Source organism: Leptonychotes weddellii, unplaced genomic scaffold (assembly GCF_054177405.1).
Source record: "Leptonychotes weddellii isolate Sample4059 unplaced genomic scaffold, ASM5417740v2 HiC_scaffold_5370, whole genome shotgun sequence".
NCBI lineage: Eukaryota > Metazoa > Chordata > Mammalia > Carnivora > Phocidae > Leptonychotes > Leptonychotes weddellii.
The window spans coordinates 1-11,000 of NW_028021474.1; the positions used below are offsets into that span (position 1 = coordinate 1).

Below are 11,000 nucleotides of genomic sequence, written 5' to 3' on the forward strand. Positions count from 1 at the left end.
TATTTTTATTGATTTTGAGAGGGGTTCTCTGTGCCTCCTGGATTTTGATGCCTGTTTCCTTCCCCAAATTAGGGAAGTTCTCTGCTATAATCTGCTCCAATATACCTTCTGCCCCTCTCTCTCTTTCTTCTTCTTCTGGGATCCCAATTATTCTAATGTTGTTTTATCTTATGGTATCGCTTATCTCTCGAATTCTGCCCTCATGATCCAGTAGTTGTTTATCTCTCTTTTTCTCAGCTTCTTTATTTTCCATCATTTGGTCCTCTGTATCACTAATTCTCTCTTCGGCCTCATTTATCCTAGCAGTTAGAGCTTCCATTTTTTATTGCACCTCCTTAATAGCCTTTTTGATTTCGACTTGGTTAGATTTTAGTTCTTTTATTTCTCTAGAAAGGGTTTCTCTAGTATCTTCCATGCTTTCTTCAAGCCCAGCTAGTATCTTTAAAATCATCATTCCGAACTCTAGTTCTGACATCTTACTAATGTCCGTATTGATTAGTTCCCTGGCAGTTGGTATTGCCTCTTGTTCTTTTTTTTGAGGTGATTTTTTCTGTCTTGTCATTTTGTCCAGAGGTGAAAAGATGAATGAGAGAACAAAATGTTAACAGGGTAACAACATCCCCAGAAAATATACTCTAAACATATTAGAAAAGACCTGAAACCTGGGGAAAAGAAAGGGAAAGGAAGAAAAAAGAGGAAGAAAGGAAAAAGATAGGAACAAACAAACAAAAACAAAACAAACTAAAAAAACAGAATATGATCAAATATGATCAGGCTGGTGCATAGATTAGTGCCACACTCTAGATTTTGGGTGTATATTGGTCTGTTAGAAGAAAGTGCCTCCCAAATTTTTAGAGAAAGAAAAACTTATGTATGTACAAAAATAACGGTTAATACAATGAAGGGAGGGAATATGACTGTAAAGATGAAAATTATAAAAGATTTTATAAAAGGAATTGATAAGACAAGAAGTTGTTTGAAAAAAGAAAGAAGAGGATTTAAAAAAAGAAAAAAAAGGGAGAGAATGTGATCAGGCAGGAGACTAGAACAAAGCCATACACTAGAGATTCAGGGTATATTTTGGTCTGTTAGAAGAAACCATATCCCAAAATTTTAAAGAGAGAACAACTTATATATATAGACCAAAAATAAGGTTAACTACTATGAAGGGATAGTATATGACTCTAAAAATGAAAAATAAAAAAGATTTTTAAAAAAGGGATTGATAAGATGTTGTTTGAAACAGGGAAAAAGAAAAATTAAAAAAAAAAAAAAGAAAGAAAGTTAAAAAAAATTAACTTTGAAAGACTAAAGAATCATGGGGGGAAAGCCATGAATTCTATGTGCTGTATTCCCCTAGCGCTGGAGTTCTGCCGTTCTCATTGATCGGTAAACTTGGTCTTGGCTGGCTGTTCTCGCTGATCTTCTGGGGGAGGGGCCTGTTGCCGTGGTTCTCAGATGTCTTTGCTGGAGGCAGAATTGCCCCACCCTTGCTGGGTCAGGCTGAGTAGTCTGCTCGGGTTTGCTCTTGGGAGCTTTTGTTCCCTGCAAGCTTTCCATTCAGCTTTGGAGGACAACAATGAAAATGGCGACCTCCCAATCTCCGCCCTGGAGGAGCCGAGAACTCGGGGCCCCACTCCTCAGTGAGCCCCCAGAGAAAAGCAGTCAATCACACCCGTCTCCCCAGTCTTCGGCCGCACTCTGTGCTCACCCAGCTTGTGACCGAGTGTTTCTATCTCTGGCACATGACCCATGTGGAGTCTCCAAACCCAGCAGATCCCTGCGGTGCCCTCCCGCACCACTCCTCCCAGGGGAGGAAGGGGAGTCTCCCAGGATCTGCCACTTGTTGGGCCCCTGCTGGAAGAGCAGTGGCCCGACTGTGCCGTGGATCACAGTTTATGGCAACCATGAGCTGAGAGCCCACTCCTTGGCTCCGTCTCTGCAGCCGGCTTCCCCGCTCCGATACCTGGGAGCTCTGCCACACTCAGGCACCTCCAGTCTTTCTGTGACCCCTAGGGTCCTGAGACCACACTGTCCCAGCAAGGGTTCCAGCGCCCACTCACCCACTGGAGCAACATCCCTCAGCGGAGCGGACTTCTAAAAGTTCTGATTTTGTGCTCCGCTGCTCTATCACTTGCCAGATTCGGCCGACAGGAGGCCCCCTCCCCCACCATCTATCTTCCCAAATATCGCCTCAGATTCATTTGTTCGCACATCCTACCTTCCAGAAAGTGGTCGCTTTTGTGTTCACAGAGTTGCTGCTATTCTTTTCTTCGATCTCCTGTTGAGTTCGTAGGTGTTCATAATGGTTTGAACCCTATCCAGCTGAATTCCCGGGACCAGATGAAATTTAGGTCTCCTACTCCTCTGTCATCTTGCTCCTCTAATCCTATTTATTTATTTTTAATTTTATTATGTTATGTTAATCACCATACATCATTAGTTTTTGACATAGTGTTCCATGATTCATTGTTTGCGTATAACACCCAGTGCTCCATTCAGTATGTGCCCTCTTTAATACCCATCACTAGGCTAACCCATCCCCCCACCCCCCTCCCCTCTAGAACCCTCAGTTTGTTTCTCAGAGTCCATAGTCTCTCATGGTTCATCTCCCCCTCCGATTTCCCCCCTTTCATTTTCCCCTTCCTGCTATCTTCTTCTTCTTTTTTTTTTTTTTAAACATATAATATATTATTTGTTTTAGAGGTACTGGGTATTCTCTTTTAAACTCTTCATCTCTTAGCTCCACAACTGGGGACACTCACAGCTTGGCCTAGCTTCTTTCAAAATATCTACTATTCACAAAATTCTCTGCAAGCTCAGCTTAGAGGGTGATCACTCCATGCCCCCAAGTTCATATGGATCAGTCAAAGCAGACACCAATTTTGATGCAGAGTGTGATGCTCTGAACATTGAAATGGCCATCAAGACCACAGGTGTGGATGAGGTCACTACTGTCGACATTTTGACCAACCACAGCAATGAATAGAGACAGTATATTGCCTTCACCTACGAGAGAAGGACCAAAAAGGAACTTGCATCAGCACTGAAGCCAGCCTTGTCTGGAAACCTGGGGACCATGATTTGGGGCCTATTGAAAACACCTGGTCAGTATGATGCTTCTGAGCTGAAAGCCTCCATGAAGGGGCTGGAGACTGATGAGGACTCACTCACTGAGACCATCTACTCAAGGACCAACCAGGAGCTTCAGGAAATTAACAGAGTCTACAAGAAAATGTACAAGACTGATCTGGAGAAGGACATCTTTTCTGACACAACTGGTGACTTCTGCAAGCTGATGGTTGCCCTCGCAAAGGGTAGAAGAGCAGAGGATGGCTCTGTCACTGATTATGAACTGATCGACCAGGACACCCAGAATCCCTATGATGGAGTGAAGAGGAAAGTAACTGATGTGCCCAAGTGGATTAGCATCATGACCAAGCAAAGTGTGTGTCATCTCCAGAAAGTATTTGAAAGGTACAAGAGCTACAGCCCATATAACATGCTGAAGAGCATCAAGAAGGAGGTCAAAGGAGACCTGGAAAATGCTTTCCTGAACCTGGTCCAGTGCATTCAGAACAAGCCCCTCTATTTTGCTGACCAAATGTATGACTCCATGAAGGGCAAGGGGACTCACAATAAAGTCCTGACTGAATCATGTTCTCTCCCAGGAAGTGGACATGTTGCAAATCAGGTCTGATTTCAACGGAAAGTATGGCAAGTGACTATACTACTGCATCCAGCAAGACACCAAGGGCAACTACCAGAGAGTGCTGATGTACCTGTGTGGTGAGGATGACTGAAGCCCAGAACAGCATGAGCATCCAGGAGTGGTGCTCCTTTGTTTCCAGCTAACAGTTATAGAAAATAGCTTGTGACTATCAGTCCCCTTGTGCCCATCCCTGTGAGGATGACATTAGCACTGCCCCCTCCCCATCCTTATTTCAGTCGCCTAAGCACTCCCTGCCTCTGATGTCTAGTCTCTCCTTTTAGCCAAAGAAATGAACATCCCAAGGAGTTGGAAGTGAAATCTATACGTAAAACACTTTGCCGCTTGTGTACTGTGTCATAAATAAATGAATAAACTGAATTTTTACTCTATAAACAAACAAACCAAAAAACCTCTTCATCTCTCTTGGATTTCAGATCTCTCTTGCATGGACATATTCTACCACTCTCAGTTCAAGGATCACTGTTATTGAGCAAATATACATCAAGGATCTGTTAAGTCAATATGGAAGACACAAGACAGTTTAAGGGATGATAGATGTACACAAGGAACCAGTAATTGCAAAAAGACCCTTCTCTGAGATTTATTTTACACAGGACTAATGTCAATTTAAATGTGTAATTTAGGAAACAAAACAAATGAGCAAAGGAAAAAAAGAGAGAGAGACAAACCAACAGACTCTTAACTACAGAGAACAAACTAATGTTTACCAGGGGGAAGGTGGGTGGGGGGGGGATGGGTTAAAGAGGTGATGGGGATTAAAGAGTACACTCATCATGATAAAAATAAGATAAAATAAAATAAATAAAATTGGAAGTTGCTAACACAAGAAATAAATGCTTGGAAAGGTTGGGAAATAAACAGTAAAGAAAGGTGGAGATTCGATAGATCAGAATATGATTATAAATAAATCAGACCATTTCATAAAAGGTGGCTCCTCCTGAGCATGTCTATTCAGCTGATTGCTATAATATAGTTACTCTCTTGACCTCCAGTATCCTGCCAGATCCTCTGGTCCATATCCTACTTGTATCTTTGGTAAACTAGGTAAGAAGGAATCCATCCAACTACTCCTATTCAGTGTAAACCAAGTAGAAATCTACAAATGTGCTCTGAGGCATAACACTACTAGATGCTTAGATAATTTTTCTTTATTTTAGGTCCTCTGTTATCACAAGGTTCTATATAAAGATGAAATTGGGGACAGAGATGTGCCTTCTCTGAGATTGCTCTGTATTCTCTTGCATTGCTGCATTGTACAGCCCTAAGACATGGTAGGCCAAAAGAGGGTCAGCATTACTGATAGTGTCTACTATGTTCAGAGAGCTTTATCTAAATATCATATTGCTCTTACTATGGAACAGATGAGTCATACTGCTTCTTGCACTGTTGAATCTAAAGATGCAGTAAATTCTTGTGTCCTCCTACTCCTTTTGGATATATGTTAATTTAGACAAGTCTTCAGTGAGATAGAAGCTGATCGAAGGAGACCAATTCTATGATTCTCTATTATCTAGATTAGTGATGGCTAAATTCTAATCCAGTGATTCACTGAATTCTAATTTAATGATTCCATTTATTCAGGTAATATTTATTGAATTCTACCATTAAGTGCTTTGATACATGCTAGAGACACAAAGATGAATAAGCTGTGGAGATAAAGAAATGAATATACTTCCCTCACAAAGATTATTCATCACATGAGATAATCCCATAAAGGCCAACTATAATCTAGTATATTCCATGCTATATGTAGAACAATGAGCTAAACACACAAAGAAAACAATGTGAACAATGTGGTAAGGAAAAATGAGGGACAATTTACAGAGATAAAAATATTCATTTGTTCATTCATGCAACAGATATTAATAAGTGTCTACCTACTATAAACTAGGCTTTATTCTAGTTTCTGAGTTTACAGTAGAGGACAAGACAGACAAAATCACTCTCTGAGAGAGCTTACACATTCTTTAAGGGGAGACAGACACTAAACAAATGACAAATGGTAATAAATGCTATAAAGAAAATAAAGGTATCAGCATGTCTAGGTAGGAAGGAAAGTTACTTGTATAAGGCACCATTTGAGCAGAGACCAGAATACAAACAGAAGTCAGCAATGCAGAAAACAAAGAACCAACAATCAAGTCAAAGATCAAGGTCCTCAGGAAGGTACAGGCTGAACAAACAGGACATTATTTTGAGCTGAAAAGTCAGTGTGTCTACAGCATGATCAACAAGGGGAGTAAAGGTACAAAATAAGATCAAAGAGTTTGATGGAGGTCAAATCACAAAAAGAATAATAGCAAGGAGTTTGTCTGCTATTCTAATATGTGAAAAGCTCCTGGAGAGTTTTGAGCAGGAAAGTAACACTCTTGACTTGCATGTTTAAAACTTCAGGCTGATTTCTGTGTGTACAGCAGATTGTGAGACAAAGCAAGAATAAAAAGGAGACTAATTGCAATAGTCTTTTTTTTCATTTTTATTATTTTTTAATTTTTTTATTATGTTATGTTAGTCACCATACAATACATCATTAGTTTTTTATGTAGTATTCCATGATTCATTGTTTGTGTATAACACCCAGTGCTCCATGCAATACGTGCCCTCCTTAATACCCATCACCGAGCTAACCCATCCCCTGACCCTCCTCTCCTCTAAAACCCTCAGTTTGTTTCCCAGAGTCCACAGTCTTTCATGATTGGTCTCCCCCTCTGATCCCCCCACCCCTTTATTTTGCAATAGTCTTGATAACTCAGGGTCTCATGAAAGTCATGCAACTGTTGTGGAGAGTCTGATTCTTTCTGTGGACCATCAAGATCAAGTATAAGAGAAAGACAAAGATCCTTCCATGAACACACAGGACATAGATCTAGAGACTCAGCCTGGACATGGACAATCATCATCTGGGTGCAGAGCAAGCAGACATCAAAGATCCAGTTTTGTTCATCCAATCAGGCTAGGGAGAGTGAAGGACAATCAGAAGATTCAGAGAGGGCATCAGTAGCAACTCATGGACATTGGATGTAGACATGTGAAATATGGGTCTAGCACAGAGGAAGACAAGGAGATAGGGCCATACAGTCAGAATTTCATTGGGGCCAAAAAGTCACTCATGGGCAGTCAGGATTCAACCCAACAAGCAGACAAGCCTCTCACTTGGGGCAGACAGGAAAGTACACTAGATACTGAGGATTTCATCATGACCAGACATCCACTAAGGGGGTTTGGGTCTACGAATGAGGAATTTAGGTCTGGCACAATAGGAAAACATGTGTCAAGCCACCAACAATCAAAAAAGAGCTCCAGACACTCATGGTCAGCTTATAGACAAACTTCATCTACACAGTCTGATCCTAGTAAAAAATAGTGTGGATACAGTTATTGTCAGTTTAGAGGTAATAAAGGAGATTCAAATACAGAGTCAACATCAACCCATGGACAGTCTGAGGAGAGCCACAGATAATTGGAAATTAGTAAAATAAGCCAAAAAGGATCCATCCATTAATATTCTGAAGACAAAGCATGAAATTCAAGGTCTAGTCAAATGGATGATGTCAACACATGGGCAGTCGGAATCTAATACCAAAAGAATAATTTATACAGCAAATTCTCTCCAGGAACAAATTAGTCATAATTATAATCAAGCAGGAGATGCCATGCTCAGAAGCCAGACAATTCAAACCCAAGAGTAATTTGGGTCTAATAATATCCAGACAGTAGCATAAACAAAAGCAAAGATTGGGCTATAGCTACAAACATGTTAATTATGAAAGTGCTAGATATGACTATAGATAGTGTGAAAACAATAGAAACTCAGCCTTGATTCCAGTCCACTGAAATTTAGGAATAGAAGTACAAACAAGCTTAGTCTTGAACAGTCAAGGCCTACCTCTGATCATGCAGGGCCCAGAGCAAAGATTTAACTTTGGATACTCAAGGATAAGCTATAAATTTAATTTGACACTCATGGTCAGTCTAGATCTAACATAGGTGGAAGACCACCAACTACTTATAGCTAGCCCCCTGAATGACAGACAATTAGAATCCTGTCATTTTTTTATCTATGTCTTCCTCTCATGATCCATCATCCATTCCAACTAGAAAACAGGCACCCAGCAATGTACATTCTAGTGACTCTGAAGTTCGGTCAGGATATTCAAATAGAAAATGCTCATCTACTAGTGGACAGATGACTTCTGGTCATGAAGGACCAGGATTCAACTCAATGATACTGGAAGACAGAAACAAAGTAATATCCACTCAAGTGACTATATATATATATATATATATATATATATATATATATATATATATATACACACACACACACACACGCATATATATATACATACACTTACACACACACAGAATCAGCTCAAGTCCAGTACAGATAGAAAGTCAGGATGATGTCCAATGTCCAGGTGATCTTGGTATGAACAAAGGCAATCAAGTTCACAAAAGTGGGGACGCCTGGGTGGCTCAGTCAGTTAAGCATCTGCTTCGGCTCAGGTCATGATCCCAGAGTCCTGGGATTGAATCCCAAATCAGGCTCCTTGCTGAGTGGGGAGCCTGCTTCTCCCTCTGCCTGCCGCTCCCCCCTGCTTGTGCGCTCGCTCTCTCTCTCTCTTTCTCTCACTGACATATAAATAAAATCTTCAAAAAAAAAAAAAGTTCACAAAAGTGGCGATCATATCTCCAGTTCTTACCAATCTAGTGACAGCAAAGGCCCAAAAAGAATAAGAGAATACAGGGCGCCTGGGTGGCTCAGTTGGTTAAGCGACTGCCTTCAGCTCAGGTCATGATCCTGGAGTCCCGGGATCGAGTCCTGCATCGGGCTCCCTGCTCAGCAGGGAGTCTGCTTCTCCCTCTCCCGCTCCCCCCTCTTGTGCTCTCTCTCTCTCTCTCTCAAATAAATAAATAAAATCTTTAAAAAAAAAAAAAAAGAATAGGAGAATACAGCTATTACGAGTCATTTAGTACCAAAACCAAGGGACTTAGTGGAAGGTGTAGATAGGAATCTGGCCATAGTCAGCTGAGGGACAGTGGAAGGTACAGACAGGATGAGGATATTTATCAAGATGGCAGCTCTGAGACAACAGGTAACAATGGAAGCAAGCAAAAACAAGATTTGACTATTTTTTGTACCAACATTCCACTCTATAAATACATCCACAAACAAAGGGATCATTATCTTAAGACACCAACAGAAGATGAACTAAATGAAGACATGAGAAGAAAAACATAAAGCACAGGAATTTATTGTAAAAACTTCTTTTTGAGGACAGTTATCTCTCCTTTTCTTTAAATACGTAAATCTACTTTAATCCTTCTACTTAGTGTTAATCTTCTTTTAAAGGATAGTGTATATTTGTCCTCCTCAGCATATGTTAGCAGTGTAAGTTTAAATTTTAATAATATTATAAAAAATGTTGTTGTGTGGGGTTCATTAGAGTGTTAAAGATGAGAGTTCAAGTTCTAATGTTTCTGCAAATTTTGGTATTACACATGACTCTTTAAGATGTATTAGGTGTTACAGCATCATCATATCACTGTGACAGCAATTCCTTTGAGTTTACAGCCCAAGCGTCCAAGTCTCTGGTTTCAGACTATGCAGATGCATAAAAATTGCCAATAAAAACTTGTGAACAATATGTCTTGCCTCTTTCCTGCTCCATTACCCAACTTTATAAATGGTAAGACTGGAGACTGATCCAAAAATGCAGAGAACTAATGACAGAGCTCTGGAGAACAAAAACATTTAAGCACTGGCCAAGAAAGAGGAACCCTCAAAAAAGCCTGAAAGAGGGTGTGAAAATCAGACTGTAAAGTGTTGAAAAGTAAATGGAAGGTGAGGGACAGGGAGTGCTCAGTGCTCTTTTAAGGAGGTAGGTTATGAAGGAGTGGAAAAAGTTAGATAATGGGCATAAATTAGATGACAACTTATCATCAGTCCCCTCATCTCAAGCCTTCTCTTTCTCTTTTATTGCTTTTCCTAGTATGTACACCACCATTCACACAGTCATCCAAGCCGGAGCCTTGATTACGTCCATTCCCTTGCCTCTCACCTGACTGATCTTCCTTGTTCACCTCATCTCCCTACGGTCAAGCATCACCATAGCAGTGAGTCATATCTTGTCTCTCCTCTACTCAAAACCCTGCAAAATAAATAAGCTGACTATGCAGTGTGTTAGAAGTACATGCCAAATGGAGTGGTCAGGGAAGATGATACTTGAACAAGCACTTGAAGGACATAAAGGATAAAACAAAGTGAATATTTGGGAGGAAAGCATTCCTGAAAACAGTCCTAAGGAAAGAGTATGCCTGGAGGTTTTGGTGAATAACAAGGAAGTACTATGGCTTCAGCAGAGTCCATGATGAGAGAGAGACCTGGAGGAGAGAAAGTCAAAGAGGAAATAGGGCCTGATCAGTGTCATACTCATCACATTCACACTAAAGTATCCAACCCTCTCAGAAAAAGAGAGAGAGAAACCAAGAAACAGAAACAGACTCTTAACTATAGAGAACACACTGGTGGTTACCAGAGAGGAGGTGGGTGGGGGGATGGGTGAAATAGGTGATGGGGATTAAGGAGTGCACTTGTCGTAATGAGCACTAGGTGATATATGGAATTGTTGAATCACTATATTGTACACCTGAAACTAATATTACACTGTATGTTAACTAACTAGAATTTAAATAAAAACTTTTAAAAAGTATCCCTCCCCCCTCTCTGTCTCTGTCTCTGTCTCTCTCTCTCTCTCACACACACATACACACACACACACAGGCAAAGGCTCTAGATCTGACTTCCAACAACCAAGGACGCTATATCTTAGCTCTTCCTTCCCCATACCTGAAGCTCAGCTGTCACCCCAATACCACCCATGCTAACAGGTGTTCTGCATCACCTTTATAACACTTGGAGGGTCGTTGAGAACCACTTTCATCACTCTCCTCCAACTGCTTGCTATGATGGGCCAGATCTACATGCAGAAAGCCTCAGGTAGGCAACAACAAGAGATACAGACTATGAATGGTCATGCCAACAAGAGCATTAAAAGGCAAATTAAGAGACCTCAATGTGAGACAGGAGTCCATCCAAATCCTAAAGGAGAACACAGGCAGCAACCTCTTTGACCTCAGCCGAAGCAACTTCTTCCTAGAAACATCGCCAAAGGCAAGGGAAGCAAGGGCAAAAATGAACTATTGGGACTTCATCAAGATAAAAAGCTTTTGCAAAGCAAAGGAAACAGTCAACAAAACCAAAAGA

At 40.8% G+C, this 11,000-nt stretch overlaps 1 pseudogene; it reads left to right on the forward strand.

Moving 5' to 3' along the window:
• The first annotated feature begins 2,743 nt into the window (after window positions 1-2,743).
• Window positions 2,744-4,415, forward strand: LOC102750871 (annexin A2 pseudogene; annotated as a pseudogene).
• Window positions 4,416-11,000: the final 6,585 nt, after the last annotated feature.